The sequence below is a fragment of the Rhinopithecus roxellana genome, chromosome 20 (assembly GCF_007565055.1).
Source record: "Rhinopithecus roxellana isolate Shanxi Qingling chromosome 20, ASM756505v1, whole genome shotgun sequence".
NCBI classification, from domain to species: Eukaryota; Metazoa; Chordata; class Mammalia; order Primates; family Cercopithecidae; genus Rhinopithecus; species Rhinopithecus roxellana.
The window spans coordinates 11,170,240-11,194,128 of NC_044568.1; the positions used below are offsets into that span (position 1 = coordinate 11,170,240).

The 23,889-nt window shown below is 43.1% G+C and overlaps 1 pseudogene; it reads right to left on the reverse strand.

The window, feature by feature from the left end:
* Positions 1-5,777: 5,777 nt before the first annotated feature.
* LOC104657933 overlaps positions 5,778-23,889 on the reverse strand; it is a 30,381-nt pseudogene continuing 12,269 nt past the window's right edge.

The following is a 23,889-nucleotide window of genomic DNA, read 5'->3' on the forward strand; positions in this document are numbered from 1 at the left end:
TGCCTTTTTTGGCATCATCTTACCCTACTTTGCAGAACAGAGATACCAAGGGTTGGCCTTATGAAGCTGGGGCTGTTTTTGCATTGTGATTTCAGAGATGCTGAAAATACTGATTTTCTAATACCTAAAATTACACTAAAAATTTAAAAGACTTGGGCTTTTTTAAGTCTTGAAAACCGTGAGTTTCTGTTAAAATCTAAGATGAAAATCAGCTTCCATCCAGAATCCTACCAGGGGTTGCTGCCAGCCAACTGAATGACTTGGATTACAAGTGTGAGCCACCATGCTCACCCATCCAGTATCAATTTTTACTGCAATGTTATCGTCTGGTACTAGCATAAGTATAGATTCACGTAGGCCAACAGAATAGACTAGAAGGGCCACTGATAAACACATTAATTTATGGTAAATTGATTGTGTCAAATATGCCAAGAAATTGTAATAGGAAAATAAATGTCTTTTCAAAAAATTTTGCTGGGAAAATTAAATATACACTTTGCAAAAGGAACAAGTGGACCCCAACTCAAACCGCAGACCCCCAAAAATGTTCAAAAAGGGTAACATATCAAAATGCAAGGGGTTAAACACAAAATTCTTTGGATAAATCTTATAATTAATATTTGTATTCTTGGGTTACATAAATATGTCTAAGATATTACACCAAAGGCACAATTTTATTAAAAAAATAAATTATACTTTATTGAATTGGAAACTTTTGCTTTTAGAACATCAAAAAGAATATGAAAAAATATGCTGCTTAATGGGAGAAAATATTTTAAATTGTATACATTATTTGGGTCTATTAGGGTTTATTAAGAACACTACATATATACATATATATTATATATATAAAATCTCGTTTATTTATGGAATCTTAAAAACCAAACTCAGAGAAGCTAGTATCTAGAATATATAAAAAACTCTTATCAGTCAATAATAAAACAACTATTGACCAAGTAAAAATTGACAAAAGATTTGAATAGACGTTTTCCATAGAAGATACACAGTTTGCCAATTTGCTCAATTTCATTAGTTGGTAAGAAAATACAAGTCAAACCACAAATTAATACTAGTTGACACCCACTAGAATGGCTATACCAAAGATACAATGACAAATGTTAGAAAAGAAGTGGAGAATATGGAACTCACATATGCTACAAATAGGAATGTAAAATATTGCACCACCTTGAAAACAAAACAATACGAAATAAAAATGTGGCTATCCCTCAAAATGTTGCACATAAAATCACTATAGAACACAGAAATTTTAACCCAAAGTTAGTATGCAAAAGGAATGAAATTCCTATAATCATACAAAGACTCTTATATGAATGCTCATAACATGTGGTAATGTCCATGCAATAGAATGCTACTTGCCATCCAAGAGGAATGATGTAATGATGCAAGCTACAACAGAAATGAAACCCAAAAACATTCGGCTAAGTGAAAGAAATCAGACCCCAAAGACCACATAATTCATGATCCTGGCTATTAGAAACTCTGATAATAGGCTCATCTATAGAGACATAAAATTGATTGTTGTCTAGATCTGACATGGCAAAGGTGAATGCAAATAGGATGCATTTTCCTCCTAAGAGATACAAATATTCTAAACTTAGGTGGTAATTAAGCTCGCATGGCTCTATAAATACACTAAATAGCCTGGTGTTGTACTTAAAATATGTGATTATGTTATATAAAATATACCCCAGTAAAGCGTTTTAAAAAATTAACATGTCAACATACACTAAGGTTGTTTAAGATTTTCAGAAACCCAAGTCACGGATTGTAAAAATGAAATCTATTTCTTGTCCATTTCAAAGCATAATAAAGAAAAGGGAGGCGGCAAGCTAACACGCAAAGGTTTGGTTACTGATGCAGGGGTGTTAATGGGCAGGAACCACGTGATTCGTTTAACCAGGTCAGAAAAGCAAAGGAAATGATAATAATTTATTGAAGACCACTCTGACTCAGAGTTACTCAGATTGTTAGGAATGTGAAAGCTGTACTCGCAGGGTTGGGCATATTTCTTATCAAACACAGCTTGAAAGAGCCATCTCACAGAAAGGTTATCCAGCGACTCTCCTATCCGCAGTTGCCTGGAGTTTTCCAGTTGTCTACCGCTAGTCCTAAAACTGCATTGTAATCACTCATTCTAAATCCAATGTAACACTCAAATCTAATACGAAACTCCACATTTCATGACTACCACATTCAATAATTTGCCTTTTTTTTCCTCGGCCAGCCCTCCGCATTCCCTCTGTTTGTAGCCCTACCTGTCGCCGCTCGCTCTGGAGCAAAATTGTCCACCTCGGGAGCTCAGGCTGTGGGTGGCTGCGGGTCCGCGTTCTGCACCGAGTGCCAGTGTTGGCTGGCTCAGGAGGTGTGGGGCGGGTTTGGCGCTCACAGGGCGCCGATTTCCCCTGACAGTCCCGGGAACCCGCGGCCGCCCCCCGCACTAGGCCGAGCTCGGCTCAGCAGGCACCCCAGGGGCTCAGATCTGCGCTGGAAACTGCGCCTGGCAGAGAAGGAGCAGGGGGTGCGCCGACCTCACTCTCCACTCCGCACCTTTGGCCAAGTAAAACCAATTCCAATTCCGTAATAAAAGGGTGCAGAGGTGAGCTACTAGCTCCGTCCGTTCCTACTGCCGGCCCTTAAGGGGTGGCTCCGCTATCCCCAAGGCTCGAGGAGGTTCCCCGCCCAGGAGCACCACGACTCCCCCCGAACTGAGTTTTCCATGCGCCACGTGTGGCAGGCAGGAGCCCAGGCCTCCTGGCCGCGTCCACCGGGCGGTGCAGAGGGCAAAGCCGGTTTCACTTGCTTCCTCCGGGACCCAGAAAGGTCTGACGCCGGGAAAATACCCAGCCCCGGGTAGGGGCGACCCTAGGGGCCCCCGGATCTATCTCACAGACGCCCTACAGAAGGGCCCTGCAAGACCTAACCTGATGAGGCCTCTTCCACCCTTTACCCCTCGGGGGAGCCATCATTCCCCTGCGAGCCCTCCTAGGTTATTCCTGCGCGCCCTGCATTGACTTCTGGCCTTGGAGCACCCTCGAGTTTTCCCCGCCCGAAACGTGGGGACCCCACAATTATTCCCTTCCAAAGACGCCTCCCAAACCTGTCTCCTGGCATCAGCGACGCTGATACACTGCGGCGACTGCTCAGGCTGCCCCTTTCCCCGTCCCAACCATCTCGTAGTCTCCACAATGACTTCCCCAGGTCGAGGGCTGTGACCCCGCATAGTGACCCCGACACACAGGACGACCCTCCAGCACTCCCTCAGACATCCCGCCCACCCTACAGTGGAGACCAGGCCCCACCCTCCATTCAGGCGATGACTTCCCCCAACCACCCCTAAAAAGATGCTTTCCCGGAGAACCCGCGCAGGGCGCCTCTGTCACACAGGGGCGACCCTATAAATCCCTCCCCAGACATCCTCGGCCCTCCCCAGATGGAGACCTCACAAGGGGAGGACTCCCCTGGAGAGGATCCTCAGAAACCATCCTCAAAGCCACCACCACAACCAGAAAGACCCGAGGGAGAATCGTGGCCACCAAACGCATCTCCACACACGCACTCCTCCCGGCACTCACGGCCACCTCATCCCATGGAGACCTCAAAACCTCTCCCCATGTTGCAGGGAAAAGAAAGGGAGAGTCCAGCAGAACTTCCCCCAGGAGAATCCATTTTCCTTGTATTCATTATGCAGTGGAGCTAAAGTACAGGGCACGAAGGATTTTACACAAAATTTTAAGTTCTTATGTATAGGTTTTCATGGAAACTTAAACATTTAACAATGATAGGGATAATAGATAATAAACTCATCCTAAGTACATTATCACTAGATTTCAGCAATTCTTACTTTGCCATTTATTTTCAAGTATCAATCCAAATATCCTGGTAGTATTTTAAATCAAATACAAGATACAATATCGTTAATTTTGGGAAAATTTAAATAACTATATCTAACAAGTGAAGATAAAAAAGAAAATATCATTATCACAACTAATACAATTTTTAATATATAAAATAGTTAAATTTGTGTATTTACCAAAGAGTAGACTCTACAACCACTGAAGGTTTTTGCATGAAATGTTTTAACATTTTTAGTCAATATTTTATCTTCAGACACAAAATATCAATACATGTAAATTCAGTTACATATAAAGGGCCACAGATTATGGTTGGAGGAGGAAATCGCAAATCGACCGTGGGATATTCCAAACTACTGCACTGTGAAAGTAAAAGCAAGAAAGAAAATAGGGATTCCTATTGTTTCTGATAAAAGGAAAGGAAAAGTAACTCCCAGAAAGCTACTCCCTCACTTTGCCATATTCAAATGTCTAAGACAACGCACAGGTGTGGCCATACCCAAGGAAAGATGAGGATTCAGGGTGTAACAAAAGACAGCAGGGATCATGGGGCATCTTAGGATTCTGCCCCCCATATCCACCCTTGCACAAAAACTTGATGTAACGTCTCACATTGGTGGGGATCTGGTCTTGTAAGGAAAAACAAAGTCTCAGAAAGTGTTTCCCGTGTAGGTTCTGAGGCAGTTGATCCTCAGTGCCTTCTATTTTGGAAGCCAGAAAATTCTTTCTTGATTGAGAAGGGGTGCAGTCCTGTGCACCATAGGAGTCCCATCGTTGACTGCATTTCAGTGGGTGCCACCAGTTATTACAACCAGAACTGTGCGGGCAAACTTCCTCAGGATGCAAAAGCCACTCCCATAAGAACCGCTGCTCCTCTCCATCTGTGAAGAGACTGACAGATGCAGGCAGCACCAGCAATCTCTTGAACCACTGCGGTGCACTGGAAAATGTGAGTCGTGGTGTGTCCCTGTGTTAGAATTATTGAGAGGCTTTTGTTTTGTTGACAAGTTCTAAGACTATACAATGCACTAGGGCAAGATTAGCTGGGAAAATGATCTTCTGATAATGTTTTGAACCCAGATGTTCCTCCTTTGTTGTTTTCCTGGAACTGGGTTAATTCAGTTTTCACTTCTGTAACTCCCCTAACAATCCCAAGGCCAGGTCTTTTACTGCTTCCCTAGGTGGCGTGACCATTATTGGCCTAGGGAAAGATGAGCTGATTTCATCTCTTCCTTTATAACCATGACATGGGGACCTCATTTCACATGCACAGATTCCCTCCAAAGGCTAGATGAGCAGGCCTGAGCCACTGTGGTGCTTGGAGTAATGACAGCCTTGCCCCAATGCCACTCTCTCTTCCCACCATTGTTGACTTTTGGGCCATTGCACATTCAGTGCCTCAGTGGACAGGGAACCAAACCCAGGTGCTCTCACAAATCTGGAGCCAATTCTAAAGGTTTTTGAGCTCCAGCTCAGTTCAGACCATTGTCACCTGCTAGGGACTGTGGGTGACTGTGGACACCACTGGCACCTGCTTAAGACTGTGGGTGACTGTGGACTCTGAGCTGGGATGTGCTGTGTCCATGTGACACTCCTTCTCCCCAAGAGTTGTTCAATAAGGTGGTGCCCTAGGAATGCCATCTGGACCCAGTGAAAGAGGAAGGGCAGGAAGCACCTGGCACCCACTGTTCATACCACCATCACCAAGTTCCACAATGTGGCAAACTTGAAGATGCTTCCTCTGGATGAAAATCCTAAACAACAACAACAAAAACAAATAACAAAACAAATAACAAAACAAAGAAAAAAAGAAAATCCTAATTTTGTTGTTTCTTTCAGCAGAAGTGATATTTTCTAGTCTTTACAGTTGAGAAGTTCAGGGTCTTTTAAGGCTAATTGCTCTCTTTAAGATAAGATGGCATTAGAGCACCGAATACCAATGAAGTTCATGCTGATAGCCCTTTTCATTGCAGCTGCATCTCGATGCAAGTCTTTGTATTCACACGGCCGTGACATAGCCTAGGAAAGTAAATCAAAGAGAAAACAGGTACAATTTTTAAAAGGGCCCCAACTTTTTTTTTTTTGACATGGTGTCTTGCTCTGTCACCCAGGCTGGAGTGCAGTGGCGCAATCTCGGCTCACTGCAAGCTCCGCCTCCCGGGTTCACACCATTTTCCTGCCTCAGCCTCCTGAGTAGCTGGGACTACAGGTACCCGCCACTGCGCCCGGCTAATTTTTTGTATTTTTAGTAGAGATGGGGTTTCACTGTGTTAGCCAGGATGGTCTCGATCTCCTGACCTCGTGACTCACCCGCCTCGGCCTCTCAAAGTCCTGGGATTACAGGAGTGAGCCACCGCGGCCGGCCAGGCTCCAGCATTTTTATAAAAGGCATCACTGATAAGAAGCCACACATACAGATTCCTTTAGATGGTTCCCCTGCAACTGCTTTGGCTAAGGTTTACAGTGCCAGGTTCTGAGGATGCTACTCTCTGCCCATTCACTAAGGTGATCTCCTTTAAGGGCTATGAATAGCTTGCCAGAGCCAAGAGGAACTTACTTTATTAAGTTATTTTAAAATTGGGTTCATCACTTGATGATATAGTCACATAAAAAATAAAATAGGCCTCCCAAAGATTTCAAGAGTATTGTGACACGATCCTAACAATATCATCTGTTACCTGTGCACTTGTTCCTTCAACATAATAAACATGCACTTGTGCCAAAAAATCAATTTACTCAGCGATTCAAATTCTATGCCACCGTTATTAGTTACTATATACTGAAAACAAATTTTCATGAGACAGGTGTGTGCTGGGCTATTTTGGAACATCCAAGAAGTCTAACGACTGAAGCACCATAAGGTGCTACTTATATGCACACTATGGTGGAAAAATGTATTATTCCAAAGTACCACCAAGATACCAGAGAAAGTGCCAATTTTATATGTGTCGATTTCAGTTGTAATTTTCCTGTATACTCACTGAGGGTCATAAGCCATAAATCTTACGTTGCCCCATGTAAGTTACCATTTTCATTAAAAACCCATATCCTTCCTACAGCCAGTACTTGAAACACTGGCACCTTATGCAGTCTACGTACAAGTCTCTCAGCCACTACTGCTTTGTCTAATAAACTCATGGGACTGCATCGTGATATATACAGTAGACAATGACATAAATTTCCAAACTGTGTAAGTAAAAGACAGTCAAGAGTGGTAAGTGCATTGTATATGTAGATATAATTAGGAATACAATTGCATTTGTTCACATATTGTTGTGGGAATGGATAGAGGTTAAAAACACCCATTAAAATCAGATTAAATTTAATTAAAAATATTCTGAATTATGGTCATAGCAGAAAGAATATCAATAATTTTTTAAGAATATGGATCATTGGCCAGGCGCAGTGGCTCATGCCTGTAATTCCAGCACTTTGGGAGTCCAAGGTGGGCGGATCACCTGAGGTCAGGAGTTCGAGACCGGCCTGACCAACATGGTGGAACCCCATCTCTACTAAAAATACAGTATTAGCTGGGTGTGGTGGTGCATGCCTGTAATCCCAGCTACTTGGGAGGCTGAGGCAGAAGAATTGCTTGAACCTGGGAGGCGGAGGTTGCGGTGGGCCAAGATCATGCCATTGCACTCCAGCCTGGGCAACAAGAGTGAAACTCCATCTCAAAAAACAAAAAAATTAATTAATTAATAAAGAATATGGATCCTTCTATAAACCATAACAGATAAGCAATATGATGCCAAAGAAATAAGCTCTTTTGTCTGTTAATTTTAAGGCTTTCATTTTCCTAATCACTACTTAATATGATTTTGTAACAGATGTTGGCTTTTGTGGCCAATGGAAAACTCCAATAAGTGACTTCACATCCTTACCTCCAGTCTCTGTGCTTTATCTTTGTGAAGAAAACTAAATAGAAAGTACAGGTCATGGTCATTTGCCAAGGCACGCAGGTCGAAGTAATATTTTGCATAGACACTGGCAGATACATGAATATTAAACTCAAGTAGCTCCAAGAAACACTTCTCCATCTTGCTCCTGGGGGAGGAGAAACACAATAAAACCAACATAGGACAATTCTAGTCAAGTGGGTTATCTTTAAAAATATCATTCTGAGCTACTAGGATGCTCTAAATTCTGTTTTGAAACAAATAAAGGCTGCCTGGTCGGGTTCCTACACTGATGTCCAAACAAGACACAGCTGCTTGGGGTCTCTTCTGCATCCCAGCACCCCAAGTTTGGGATGAGGGAAAGGTGGAAGCCTCTTCTGCACTCCCACTGCGGACTCGGGGTTCATTCTTCAGAGTTCCCTTAGTTGGGCAGTTGCACAACTCAGACTCCGTGCTCACTCACGAGCCCCGCAATAGCAATCACATGACAGGCATGATGGGTGCCATTTATTAGCTCTGAAGGACCTCCAGGCATTTTTACCAGGACGACAATAGGAAGGGGCTTACTGAAGTAGAGAAGCACCAACAGGAGGACTGGGTGCATCACCACAGCAACAAATGGACCCATGGAGAGCTCCCCTATTATCTCAGAGGAGGAAAACTCTAAGGCTACAAGAAGGATTCATCCCAAATAAATACCTGAGCAAGCTACATTCTGTGGCAAAAAGAATCCCCTTCCCTCTGCTCCAGCACACAAGGCTATGTCAAGGGGGCATAACTCAAGTTTCTGCTCACCTTAGTATTATGAAGAGTTGAAACTGCCACTATGACAGGGCAAGGATATTCTTTAATTTCAAAGGCAGAAAAATCAAGGAGAGACATTTTGGCTAGACTAAACCCATTTTATGATGTGATTTCTAGTAGGGCCCTGACCTTACACACGCAGTGTTGCTCCTGAGTTGGGAATGCAACCCTGAAGTGCTCAGCATCTGTCACCCCTGGCCAGAACGGGATGTCGGGGGAGTTGAATGCAGTGGAACAGGAAAGGGCTGGGAGCCATCCTCTGCCACATGGTCATCCAGCCGCCCTCACCAAGGCTAAATTAATAGGTACACAGTTAGAGTAAATCTGGCTGTTTTCAGAGTAATCCCTGTAATGAGTTAATTGCTTAAAAATGATCAGTATCTGAACAATACATTTGGTTTCTTCGTTTGAAAATTTTAGTATTTTACCCACTGGCTAAGTCAACAAATACTTGATGTTCTCCTGTAAGGGGGACAGTTAGATCATGAGCCAAGATGTGGTGATCTCATTTGCTGAACTTAAAACCCAGTTGAACCTACTTCCAAAATTAATTTTCTGTTCACATGTCCATAAGTCTATAGAAATTTAAATATATATATTTGAAGTATATATATATAATTTGAGTTATATGTATAATTCAAATAATACATGAATAGATAGCTAATCAGGACTAAACTTATTACAGGAATTAAAGGCACTTCACGATCCCTTTTTATTTTCTTCACTCGTACATTGTAACTGTGTAGAAATACAGTACTTCACAGAATTAACATATTAATAGAAATTTAATCCTGAAGAAAAGCATTCTGTGTATAGAATATGCATCTTCTGGGCTTTGTGGTTTTTTAAAATGGCTAGATGATTGAATAGCATACCCTTTACAGACACAGCAAATTTTCCAAATAGCGGCTACTTAGTTTAACTTACTCTTTAGAAGGGAAATATATTCTAGGGAGACACATAGATGTTGGAAAGTTTTAAGAAAAGTCTGATGGACACCAATTTTTTAACTATTACATTTACACTCAAAATGGGACCATTGCAAACAGTCAACAGCAGGGGGCTGACACAAATGTCTATTAAACACTTTGACGTAATGCTTTTCAACTTCGCAAGATCATAAACAAGCAGCCTGTTCGGAGCATAGCTCCTGGTGTTTCTCCATTCACACACCAACAGCACTGTTTGGAACTGGTCTTCTTGGAACTGGGCTCTGCCCCCACTGCTCCTGGAGCTCACTTCTGTGGACCCTGCACATATCCCTGCATGCTCTCTGATCCTGTGACTAGAACTCAGAGCCCCAGCCAGCTTAACTGCAGGTTTTGAGAACAATTCAGCTGTCATAATGGTAGAACTAAGTGTTCATGATTACAAATTTGAAACTGCCTTTGCAAAAACTGTAACTGAGAAAATCATGACAGTGAAAGAGAGCTGATCTAACTGACTTCATCTTGCTTCTAACCTCCAAGCTGTCCTTGTTCATTCCTAGGCAAAGGCCAAACTAACTTTGGGATGAACTTAGTTTAGGGTTTAACTTTGAAACAAAGACGGTAACAGCCCCTTCCCAAAACAAACCTGCTTCCTGCCTAGGGACTAGACTGCCTTTCCAAGACTAACAAATAGCCACAAGATTAGAAATTATGGTTTAGGAGTCATGTGGCTGAAGCCTGCAAGAGTCTGAACCTCCCCATATTGCTCCTGGGAATAGCATCACTATTGTTAAACCTAAGATCCAGAGCTTGAGATATTTTGCAGGCCCTGTATTGGGATCAGGTGGCACCACTCCAATCAATAAACTTGGCTCATCTGGTTTTGTGGCCCCCACCCAGGAGCCGACTTAGTGCAGGAGGACAGGTTCACCTCTCTCTGATTCCATCTCTGATGTGACCAATCAGCACTCCCCACTTTCTGACCCCCCTATCCACCAAATTATTCTTTAAAAAACCATCCCAGAGTTTTTGGAGAGACTAATTTGAGTAATAGTAAAACTCTGATCTCCCGTACAGCTGCCTCTGCATGAACTAAACTTTTTCTCTATTGCAATTCCCCTGTCTTCATAAATCAGCTCTGGCTAGGCAGCAGGCAAGGAGAACTCAGGCAGTGACAAATCTTGCTTCCTTTGAGGGACCAGTTTGCAAATTGATGACTATGATCAAGGCCACTTTAGTGTTTGCAGTGTCCAAAGTACTTCTATTAGTTTCAAGTTCATTTGCTGTCATACTCTTTGCTACAATGGCTACCAGAAATACCACCATGATCACTTGGTTTACACTATTAGCAAAGTGGTGTCAACAATAGATTTTTGGTTTTGTTTTTGAGACAGAGTCTGGCTCCATCACCCAGGGCTGGAGTGCTGTGATGTGATCACAGTTCACTACAGCCTCAACTTCCCAGGCTCAGGCAGTTCTCCCACCTCAGACTCCCAGGTAGCTGGGATCACTACAGCTGCCTGTCACCATGCACGGCTAATTTTTTTTTTTTTTTAATTTGTATGGACAGGGTTCACCGTGTTACCCAGCAGGTCTTCAACTCCTGAGCTCAAGCAGTCCACTCACCTCAGCCTCCTGAAGTGCTGGGATAACAGGCATGAGCTACCGAGCTCAGCCACAAAGGGGTCATTTTTAAATGTAGATATACACTGAGGTATATCTACAATAGACACTATATCTGCAATTGCAGACATACACTGAGGTGATTCAGAATGATAGTATTATCTGGAGTCATGGACAAAGGTCACAAAACTAACTTGTGCCACTGCCTGGAATGATCTTGATCTGCTGCTGCTGCTTAATGTGAACAAGAGCTGCTCCCTTGTCTTGCACAGATGCAGCCTGCACAGCTGTCCTCACTGTCCAGCGGGTACCCAGGAAGGCTCTGCTGGAAACGCCTCCCTGCTTACCCTGCCTGCCAGCTCCAGGGCCCTTCCCTTCACAGCAGTCATGAGGCTGGATTGGAAGGGAGCCCTGGTGAAGCTGTGTTTCAGTGTCATGTTGGTGCATCTGGGAGGAACTCCATGACTCTGCAAGGCTCCTCGCACTCTCATGGACAACTCCAGACCCCAATGTGCTGCTGCGGATGTCTGAGTACCCATGGAGCCTTGTGAGTGTGGTGGGCATGGGGAGATGCCCCAGAAATGCTTCTCACACTGCGGGAGGCGAACATGGGAGCTTCTGACTCAGGCTGATTTCCAAACACATGCAATACTCCCAATGGGGAGGGGCCAGGGCACGGGAATCTGTGGCTATTTAACTTCATATCTCAAGGTTCCTATAAAAACAGATCTTCAGAAAAAAGGGGGAGGAAAGGACCAGCAAAAGCAACTTCACAATGGGTGTCTTAGGTTGAAGCTATAACTTCTCCATAGTCCAGAGCCCTTAAGACCTTAACAGTGGCCAATTATTTCAAAGGCCAGGTGTTTTCCCCTTAAAAAGGGACTGAAACTGGCAGATAGCTTCTAAAAAACTGTAAAGGTATTTACTGTACTGTGTCATTCTGATAGTACACTTGTATGAGTTTTGCCAAAAAACAATCAGAAAAATACTTTTCATTTTATCCAGGAGGTTATTACAACAATAACACATCAAGACCTACCCATGAATGCCAGAAAATATAAACTGTTATACTAAAGCTGGATAGAGAGAAGTCTGTGGCCTTATGCCTATTTCCTTTGTCTGCACAATGAAACCTATAAAGATATTTTCTACAATGTTAACTTGGAGAGCAAATGAGGTAGGGAAATTGGTTACACATGTCGCCAAAATCTTACAAACTCACATGTTCTCAACTGCAATGTCCTTGGGATTCTGGCTGTCATTCACACTGCACAGACCACGATTTCTCCAAACCTTGGAGGCAAGAAGCATGGCTCCAAGGACAATCTTTTTTCAATTAGTAGGACAAAGATCAATGTTAGCACTAGTTAAAAGTCGTTCGATGTACACCTGCAAAATAGAGCACTGCTCTTTGATTTCAGTTCAGTTTAAGTGTGGTGATACAAACATTTAAGAATGAAAGATTTCTTCTGGTTTTGACCAGAAAGTAAGTGCCTTTTATTCTTATGTTCTGCAGAGACTTTGCTCAGACAAAGCAAGAGGCCAAACCATAGTCATAGTCAGATACCTCTGCAGCCTACTCTGCCCATAGACATTTCCAGCCCAATTTCGGTCACAGGGATGACTGGACATCCCTGTGGGCATGAAGAGAGGCACCATCAGCCCCTTCACACTCATGAAAGGCAGCACAAACTCAGGCCCAGTGCAGATTAAGTTGTTCAAGCAACACTCCAGTGCCGTCCGTGTGCAGTGTCACACGTGGCTGGCAGGTAGATAGAAACTTTACAGGTTTGCCATGCTTGAAAATGTAACACCCAAATGATACTGACAACACTGCTGTCTTCTCCTTTTCACAATAACTAACGGGCTCTTGGGACACCAGCTGAGGAACTGCGGGTCAAGAGCGCTTCCCAATGACTGCCATGCAGACAGCATGACAAGCGGTCTCTGTGGCTGAGAAATAGTTCCCATATTCAGTGCTTGATAAGGAAGGCATGTGTATGAAAGGAGAGTCCTGCCCACAGCCCCTATTTTCCACATCTCCACAATCACTTCATGAAAACTCATTTTTTGTCCTACAGTATCTGCATTCAGTCAGTTCAGTTGGCTTTTAGGCAGAGACAGCTGTCGTCCTCTGTTTCCCTGGGGTTCCTCTCAACCTGCCAAGCAGTTTGTGAGACAACCTCAGGAAGTATTTCTATTTATCCAATTTCTGTCCTATAAAGAACTGGGTGAGGGACCAGCTGAGTGAAGGTGACAGAGGTAAGCTGGGAGGCATTGCTACCCCAGAGAGTGCTCTGCAGAAGAGTATGTCTCTATGCTACTTGATGTTTTTGTATCAAGACCAAAGGAAAATAGTTCATTTTAAGAGAGTTCATTCATTGTCTGAAGGTTATCAGATTGGCGGCTCAGATCTGGCAATGTTCTCCAAACTCAACTGTGTTTTCAAAATCAAATGGCTGTTGAACGTGATATGTTCTTATGAGAGATTCTGCTCCCTTTCCCCCTAACTCTGCACGATTGGGTATCATAGGAATGACCCTCCCTCCTAGGGTTCAACTCCATGGGACTCGTTAGAGAGCACTTAAACAGTATTGGCGAGCCCTCAACCTCCTGTCACCTTTACTGGTAAGCTGTACTTGCTGACACTCACTAATACCACTTGCCCTCCTGGGTCAGTGAGAAAGGTCCTTTTTTAACACCAACTCTTCTATCAGCACGGTGGATCCCATCCCACTTTTGCAGAACACTGTTCCCCAAATCACCTCTTCTTGAAGACTTTCTCCCTCTCTGCCAGAGATTTTTCCCAATACAAATGTGTTTCCTGTTCCCATCCTGCTCCCCACAGCTCCCCAGAGGCATCCTCTCATTTGCTCACAGCATCAAGCCCTGTTGCCAGCTCCTCACCTCCCATCTCTCCTTAATCCACCTCACCGAACCCCATCACTCACCTGAGACTCCTCTTGCCAAGGTTCTCAGAGTCTTGACCTATAAACCAGAGCCCTTCACCCCAAGTCTCCACTCCCCAAGCTAGCCTTATTCTTGTCCAGGTAATTGCCATTGGCTGAGCTCCTAGGGACTAATACTTACATGTGAGTTACCCTGTTCCATTCTGTGTGCAATGCCTCTGTGCCTACCTTCACTGGTAGGCTGCCTGCTTCAGATTCTGAGCCGCCATGGGTTACAGCTCACCTAAATCACCCTAGCTGCTTCTTGATCCTCTTCTCTGCCCCAATCTTCCTCCCAACTGCGGTCTACTCTCCCCAAAGCAGTCGCCATCACCTCTTAAATTAAGAACACTGTACTCCCCTGCTCAAGATCTGCCATGAGTACCCCCATCAAACTGGAATAAAACCTGAACTTCTTCCCATGGCCTGCAAGCCAAAGGGCTCTGTGAGCCGTGGCACTGCCTGTGCGGCCTCATCTCTTCCATTCTTTCCTTTATTCCTCTCACCACATGGGCCCCTGCTGTTTGTTCCTTGAACACACATGAAATGTGTTCCTGTCTCAGTCTTGGCACTCATCCCACTGCCTGTCATGCCAGCCCTCCTTATTGTCCTTGCTTTATAGTCAGGTCACTGTTCAAATGTGATCCTCTAGAGAGGCTCTTCCTGATCATTCTATCTGAGATAGTGAGCCCCTCCCATCACTCTCTCTTTATCCTGCTTTGTTGTTTTGCTATTTTCCATAACCTAAAAAAATGCTTTCCTCATTACAACATAAGCTGATAAAGACAAGCACTGTGTTCAACCTGTCCTCTTTACCCCAGCAGTTAGGAGAGTGGGACAGGGTCGGCATCCAGCAGGTGTTTATGGAATGGACAACTTCTTGCAGCATTTAGCACTGTGACCACAGTCTTTCCTATCTTGAACCTGTATTCTTCTTTTATTATCCTTTCCTGCTTTTCCTCCTCCCACTCTAGCCACTTCACTGGGGGCTTGTCCCTTACATGCTGATAGTCCTTACAGAGCTATCTTCTGTCTATCTTCTTTTTTTTCCTTTTTAGAGATGGGGACTTGCTATGCTGCCCAGGCTGGACAGAAACTCTTGATCTCAAGTGATTCTCCTGCCTCAGCCTCTTGAGTAGATGGGATTATAGGTGTGTCCCACCATGCCCAGCTTCTCCACTTTCATTCTAAATACTTTCTCTGCATTTGAGCAGCTACTCTCTTTTTTTTTTTGAGACAGAGTTTCGCTCTCATTGTCCAGACTGGAGTGCAGTGGCACGATCTCGGCTTACTGAAACCTCTGCCTCTCGGGTTCAAGTGATTCTCTTGCCTCAGCCTCCTGAATAGCTGGGATTACAGGTGCCCACCACCACACCCAGCGAATTTTTTGTATTTTTAGTAGAGACAGGGTTTCAGCATGTTGGTCAGGCTGCTCTCGAATTCCTGACCTCAGGTGATCTATCTGCCTCAGCCTCCCAAAGTGCTGGAATTACAGGTGTGAGCCACTGTGCCCAGCCTTGAGCAGGTGCTCTTACTCTTCATTCCTTATTTCCAGTTCAGATTCATGCTCCAGTCCCATAGATCCAAATGTTGACTGCACACAGCCACTCTGCTATCTTACAGGCGCACCAAATTTAGCCTGTCTACAGTGAACTCCCCCTTCTTCCAATCCAGCTTTCCTTCCAGCTTCAGCTCTCTCTCTCTCCAGCTGGAAGTTCCACTCCTGCTTCCCGCCAGCATGTGCTGAAATTCCAAAGGGCCTGCAGCTCGATGAAGAGGCCTGCACCTGATCCAATCCCACGGAGGGATTTCTATGCAGGTGCCTAGCAGAAGCCTTCTTTTCTAAGCTCTAGCCGGATGCTAAAGGAGAGGGTATCTTTTATCTCCTGGCTGTGTGGTTGACATTCCTCTACAGGTTAGTGTGGGGAGGGCAAACCAATCCCAGTCATCTGAAGAGGACTTCATATTCAGAATGAGTCTCACCACAGGAATTGTGTGAGAATGACGTAGAGGTGAGGACACAGCCACGGCTTAGCAGGCTATCTAGCAAAGCCTGTGTCCAAGCCTTACTGGTTCCACATTTCTGAGCTATTTCCGGAGCAGACACAAGAGGTCAGCAGGAACAACAAAGCATTCAGAGCAGCAGCTCCCAGTGACTGCATGCATCAGAAGTGCCCAGGGAATATGGCCTGGGACTCAGCTTAGACCTACATTGGAATCTGTTGAGGGAGAAACCAGAAATCTCTCCTGCTGCCTTTAATAGCAATTATTCTGTGATAAGAAAACAATGGCATCATTTTAAACCATAATGATGATTAAACTCAAATATGTGTATTTACTTTGCTTGCACAGGTTTCTCTTAAAAGATCTGATGATAATTTCAGGAATCTACTTTTAGTTAGAAACACGGCCATACACTGTGTAGGAGACCAGTTGTTAAAGATGCTTTTTAGATAAGAAATATCTTACCAAAGCTGCGATTGCACATGGAGCTGTTAGTTTTATGACTTGAAAAAGAGTACAGAAATATCTGAAAATACAGTTGCGTTTGGGATCATGCTCGAAGGATTTCCCTGGAGCCTTCTCTTCTGAAAGAAGAAAAAAGGCAATATAAATATCCACTCAAGAAAACTTTTTAGACCGCTTAAGATGGCAGTGTTCACATTTGTGCCCACGTGTCCCTTGCAACAATTTTGATGGGATAAGTGTCTTTTAATTTTAGAAATATAAACAGCGGGATCTTAAAATATTTTTGGTTTTCTGCAAACATAGGCCCTAAGGTGGTCCTGTGGCTATCATATATCTGAAGAAGGAAGTTTTTAAATTTTTATAGCATTTAAACTGATTTAAATTTAAATTGTTTTCTAATTCTATTCACAGACATTGTGCATATTTGTTAGGACTACTTACAAATACTTATATTGTTTACTGCCATAGACAATTATTTTTTTAAATGACACATTTTGTTATTTGTATGGTATATTTACTCCCTTTAGTGCACTAATTAAACAAAGCTGCAAGTCAGCTCTTGCTCCAGCATGCCCACTTGACAACACTCCTTATATAAGATGATTAAACACAACAGAGGGAAGACATTAAAGGTGGGTGATTTTGACTTCAGCATGAACTACATACAACTCTGAGACAAAAATAGAACCTCAAAGAAAGTGACACTTACTGAAAGTGGATGTATTGGCTCTTCAAAAATAGCCAGAGATCTATTTGCATATCTATAAAATAAGAACGTGCATTTAAGAAATTAATTCGGGAGGCGGAGCAAGATAGCCGAATAGGAACAGCTCCAGTCTCCAACTCCCAGCGCGAGCAACACAGATCGGTGATTTCTGCATTTTCAACTGAGGTACTGGGGTCATCTCACTAGGGAGTGCCGGACAATTGGTGCTGGTCAGCTGCTGCAGCCTGACCAGCGAGAGCTGAAGCAGGGCGAGGCATCGCCTCACCTGGGAAGTGCAAGGGGGAAGGGAATCCCTTTTCCTAGCCAGGGGAACTGAAATACACAACACCTGGAAAATCGGGTAACTCCCACCCCAATACCATGCTTTAAGCAAACGGGCACACCAGAAGAACATATCCCTCACCTGGCAGGGAGGGTCCCACGCCCACGGAGCCTCCCTCATTGCTAAGACAGCAGTCTGCGGCGATCTAACCGTAAGGCAGCACTGAGGCAGGGAGAGGGGCGCCCACCATTGCTGAGGCTTAAGTAGGTAAACAAAGCCGCTGGGAAGCTCGAACTGGGTGGAGCTCACAGCAGCTCAAGGAAACCTGCCTGTCTCTATAGACTCCACCTCTGGGGGCAGGGCTCAGCTAAAAAAACAACAGGGGAAGCAGCAGAGGCCTGAGCAGATGCGAACGACTCTGTCTGACAGCTTTGAAGAGAGCAGTGGATCTACCAACACGGAGGTTGAGATCTGAGAACGGACAGACTGCCTGCTCAAGTGGGTCACTGACCCCTGAGTAGCCTAACTGGGAGACATCCCCCACTAGGGGCAGTCTGACACCCCACACCTCACAGGGTGGAGTACACCCCTGAGAGGAAGCTTCCAAAGTAAGAATCAGACAGGTACACTCGCTGTTCAGCAATATTCTATCTTCTGCAACCTCTGCTGCTGATACCCAGGCAAACAGGGTCTGGAGTGGACCTCAAGCAATCTCCAACAGACCTATAGCTGAGGGTCCTGACTGTCAGAAGGAAAACTATCAAACAGGAAGGACACCTATACCAAAACCCCATCAGTACGTCACCATCATCAAAGACCAGAGACAGATAAAACCACAGAGATGGGGAAAAAGCAGGGCAGAAAAGCTGGAAATTCAAAAAATAAGAGCACATCTCCCCCTGCAAAGGAGCGCAGCCCATCGCCAGCAACGGATCGAAGCTGGTCAGAGAATGACTTTGACGAAATGAGAGAAGAAGGCTTCAGTCCATCAAACTTCTCAGAGCTAAAGGAGGAGTTACGTACCCAGCGCAAAGAAACTAAAAATCTTGAGAAAAGAGTGGAAGAATTGACAGCTAGACTAATTAATGCAGAGCAGGTCATAAACGAAATGACAGAGATGAAAACCATGACACGAGAAATACGTGACAAATGCACAAGCTTCAGTAACCGACTCGATCAACTGGAAGAAAGAGTATCAGCGATTGAGGATCAAATGAATGAAATGAAGCGAGAAGAGAAACCAAAAGAAAAAAGAAGAAAAAGAAATGAACAAAGCCTGCAAGAAGTATGGGATTATGTAAAAAGACCAAATCTACATCTGATTGGGGTGCCTGAAAGTGAGGGGGAAAATGGAACCAAGTTGGAAAACACTCTTCAGGATATCATCCAGGAGAACTTCCCCAACCTAGTAGGGCAGGCCACCATTCAAATTCAGGAAATACAGAGAACACCACAAAGATACTCCTCGAGAAGAGCGACTCCAAGACACATAATTGCCAGATTCACCAAAGTTGAAATGAAGGAAAGAATCTTAAGGGCAGCCAGAGAGAAAGGTCGGGTTACCCACAAAGGGAAGCCCATCAGACTAACAGCAGATCTCTCGGCAGAAACTCTACAAGCCAGAAGAGAGTGGGGGCCAATATTCAACATTCTTAAAGAAAAGAATTTTAAGCCCAGAATTTCATATCCAGCCAAACTAAGTTTCATAAGTGAAGGAGAAATAAAATCCTTTACAGATAAGCAAATGCTTAGAGATTTTGTCACCACCAGGCCTGCCGTACAAGACACCCTGAAGGAAGCCCTAAACATGGAAAGGAACAACCGGTACCAGCCATTGCAAAAACATGCCAAAATGTAAAGACCATCGAGGCTAGGAAGAAACTGCATCAACTAACGAGCAAAATAACCAGTTACTATCATAATGGCAGGATCAAGTTCACACATAACAATATTAACCTTAAATGTTAATGGACTAAATGCTCCAATTAAAAGACACAGACTGGCAAACTGGATAAAGAGTCAAGACCCATCAGTCTGCTGTATTCAGGAGACCCATCTCACATGCAGAGACATACATAGGCTCAAAATAAAGGGATGGAGGAAGATCTACCAAGCAAATGGAGAACAAAAAAAAGCAGGGGTTGCAATCCTAGTCTCTGATAAAACAGACTTTAAACCATCAAAGATCAAAAGAGACAAAGAAGGCCATTACATAATGGTAAAGGGATCAATTCAACAGGAAGAGCTAACTGTCCTAAATATATATGCACCCAATACAGGAGCACCCAGATTCATAAAGCAAGTCCTTAGAGACTTACAAAGAGACTTAGACTCCCATACAATAATAATGGGAGACTTCAACACTCCACTGTCAACATTAGACAGATCAACGAGACAGAAAGTTAACAAGGATATCCAGGAATTGAACTCATCTCTGCACCAAGCGGACTCAATAGACATCTATAGAACTCTCCACCGCAAATCAACAGAATATACATTCTTCTCAGCACCACATCACACTTATTCCAAAATTGACCACATAATTGGAAGTAAAGCACTCCTCAGCAAATGTACAAGAACAGAAATTATAACAAACTGTCTCTCAGACCACAGTGCAATCAAACTAGAACTCAGGACTAAGAAGCTCAATCAAAACCGCTCAACTACATGGAAACTGAACAACCTGCTCCTGAATGACTACTGGGTACATAACGAAATGAGGGCAGAAATAAAGATGTTCTTTGAAACCAATGAGAACAAAGATACAACATACCAGAATCTCTGGGACACATTTAAAGCAGTGTGTAGAGGGAAATTTATAGCACTCAATGCCCACAAGAGAAAGCTGGAAAGATCTCCAATTGACACTCTAACATCACAATTAAAAGAACTAGAGAGGCAAGAGCAAACACATTCAAAAGCTAGCAGAAGGCAAGAAATAACTAAGATCAGAGCAGAACTGAAGGAGATAGAGACACAAAAAATCCTCCAAAAAATCAATGAATCCAGGAGTTGGTTTTTTGAAAAGATCAACAAAATTGACAGACAGCTAGCAAGACTAATAAAGAAGAAAAGAGAGAAGAATCAAATAGACACAATAAAAAATGATAAAGAGGATATCACCACCGACCCCACAGAAGTACAAACTACCATCAGAGAATACTATAAACACCTCTACGCAAATCAACTAGAAAATCTAGAAGAAATGGATAATTTCCTGGACACTTACACTCTTCCAAGACTAAACCAGGAAAAAGTTGATTCCCTAAAGAGACCAATAGCAGGCTCTGAAATTGAGGCAATAATTAGTAGCCTATCAACCAAAAAAAGTCCAGGACCAGATGGATTCACAGCTGAATTCTACCAGAGGTACAAGGAGGAGCTGGTACCATTCCTTCTGAAACTATTCCAATCAATAGAAAAAGAGGGAATCCTCCCTAACTATTTTATGAGGCCAACATCATCCTTATACCAAAGCCCGGCAGAGACACAACAATAACAAAGAAGAGAATTTTAGACCAATATCCCTGATGAACATCGATGCAAAAATCCTCAATAAAATACTGGCAAACTGGATTCAGCAGCACATCAAAAAGCTTATCCACCATGATCAAGTGGGCTTCATCCCTGGGATGCAAGGCTGGTTCAACATTCGCAAATCAGTAAACGTAATCCAGCATATAAACAGAACCAAAGTCAAGAACCACATGATTATCTCAATAGATGCAGAAAAGGCTTTCGACAAAATTCAACAGCCCTTCATGCTAGAAACGCTCAATAAATTCGGTATTGATGTAACGTACCTCAAAATAATAAGAGCTATTTATGACAAACCCATAGCTAATATCATACTGAATGGGCAAAAACTGGAAAAATTCCCTTTGAAAACTGGCACAAGACAGGGATGCCCTCTGTCACCACTCCTATTCAACATAGTGTTGGAAGTTCTGGCTAGGGCAATCAGGCAAGAGAATGAAATAAAGGGTATTCAGTTAGGAAAAGAAGAAGTCAAATTGTCCCTGTTTGCAGATGACATGATTGTATATTTAGAAAACCCCATCGTCTCAGCCCAAAATCTCCTTAAGCTGATAAGCAACTTCAGCAAAGTCTCAGGATACAAAATTAATGTGCAAAAATCACAAGCATTCTTATACACCAGTAACAGACAAGCAGAGAGCCAAATCAGGAATGAACTTCCATTCACAATTGCTTCAAAGAGAATAAAATACCTAGGAATCCAAGCTTACAAGGGATGTCAAGGACCTCTTCAAGGAGAACTACAAACCACTGCTCAGTGAAATCAAAGAGGACACAAACAAATGGAAGAACATACCATGCTCATGGATAGGAAGAATCAATATTGTGAAAATGGCCATACTGCCCAAGGTTATTTATAGATTCAATGCCATCCCCATCAAGCTACCAATGAGTTTCTTCACAGAATTGGAAAAAACTGCTTTAAAGTTCATAAGGAACCAAAAAAGAGCCCGCATTGCCAAGACAATTCTAAGTCAAAAGGACAAAGCTGGAGGCGTCACGCTACCTGACTTCAAACTATACTACAAGGCTACAGTAACCAAAACAGCATGGTACTGGTACCAAAACAGAGATATAGACCAATGGAACAGAACAGAGTCCTCAGAAATAATACTACACATGTACAGCCATCTGATCTTTGACAAACCTGAGAGAAACAAGAAATGGGGAAAGGATTCCCTATTTAATAAATGGTGCTGGGAAAATTGGCTAGCCATAAGTAGAAAGCTGAAACTGGATCCTTTCCTTACTCCTTATACGAAGATTAATTCAAGATGGATTAGAGACTTAAATGTTAGACCTAATACCATAAAAACCCTAGAAGAAAATCTAGGTAGTACCATTCAGGACATAGGCATGGGCAAGGACTTCATGTCTAAAACACCAAAAGCAATGGCAGCAAAAGCCAAAATTGACAAATGGGATCTAATTAAACTAAGGAGCTTCTGCACAGCAAAAGAAACTACCATCAGAGTGAACAGGCAACCTACAGAATGGGAGAAAATTTTTGCAACCTACTCATCTGACAAAGGGCTAATATCCAGAATCTACAAAGAACTCAAACAAACATACAAGAAAGAAACAAACAGCCCCATCAAAAAGTGGGGAAAGGATATGAACAGACATTTCTCAAAAGAAGACATTCATACAGCCAACAGACACATGAAAAAATGCTCATCATCACTCGCCATCAGAGAAATGCATATCAAAACCACAATGAGATACCATCTCACACCAGTTAGAATGGCAATCATTAAAAAATCAGGAAACAACAGATGTTGGAGAGGATGTGGAGAAATAGGAACACTTTTACACTGTTGGTGGGATTGTAAACTAGTTCAACCATTATGGAAAACAGTATGGCAGTTCCTCAAGGATCTAGAACTAGATGTACCATATGACCCAGCCATCCCAATACTGGGTATATACCCAAAGGATTATAAATTATTCTACTACAAAGACACATGCACACGTATGTTTATTGCAGCACTATTCACAATAGCAAAGACTTGGAATCAACCCAAATGTCCATCTGTGAGAGACTGGATTAAGAAAACATGGCACATATACACCATGGAATACTATGCAGCCATAAAAAAGGATGAGTTTGCGTCCTTTGTAGGGACATGGATGCAGCTGGAAACCATCATTCTTAGCAAACTATCACAAGAACAGAAAACCAAACACCGCATGTTCTCACTCATAGGTGGGAACTGAACAATGAGATCACTTGGACTCGGGAAGGGGAACATCACACACTGGGGCCTATCATGGGGAGGGGGGATGGGGGAGGGATTGCATTGGGGAGTTATACATGATATAAATGATGAACTGATGGGTGCTGACGAGTTGATGGGTGCAGCACACCAACATGGCACAAGTATACATATGTAACAAACCTGCACGTTATGCACATGTACCCTAGAACTTAAAGTATAATAAAAATAAATAAATAAATAAAGTACCACTAAACCATAAAAGAAAAAAAGAAATTAATTCGGGAATTGTTAACATCTTGGTGAAGTATCTGCTGGGAGTAGGACATGGAGGGTGGAGGGAGATACATCTTGTTTGCTTTGGTAAAATTTGTTCACCAAAACAGTTTTTGCACATAATGTCCTGAACTGTGAAGTCTTTTCTACATTGATGAGCCAGACTTGCCTTTAAATATTGACCCCCATCGCTAACAGGAATGGTAATAAACTATATCTATTTTCATTCCTCTAACCTCATGCTGGAACACAAGATCATTTTATAAAGCAGTAGCGGTTGCCAATAAAGTGTTTAGAACTTTTAATAAATGTGAATGAGATTCAGAT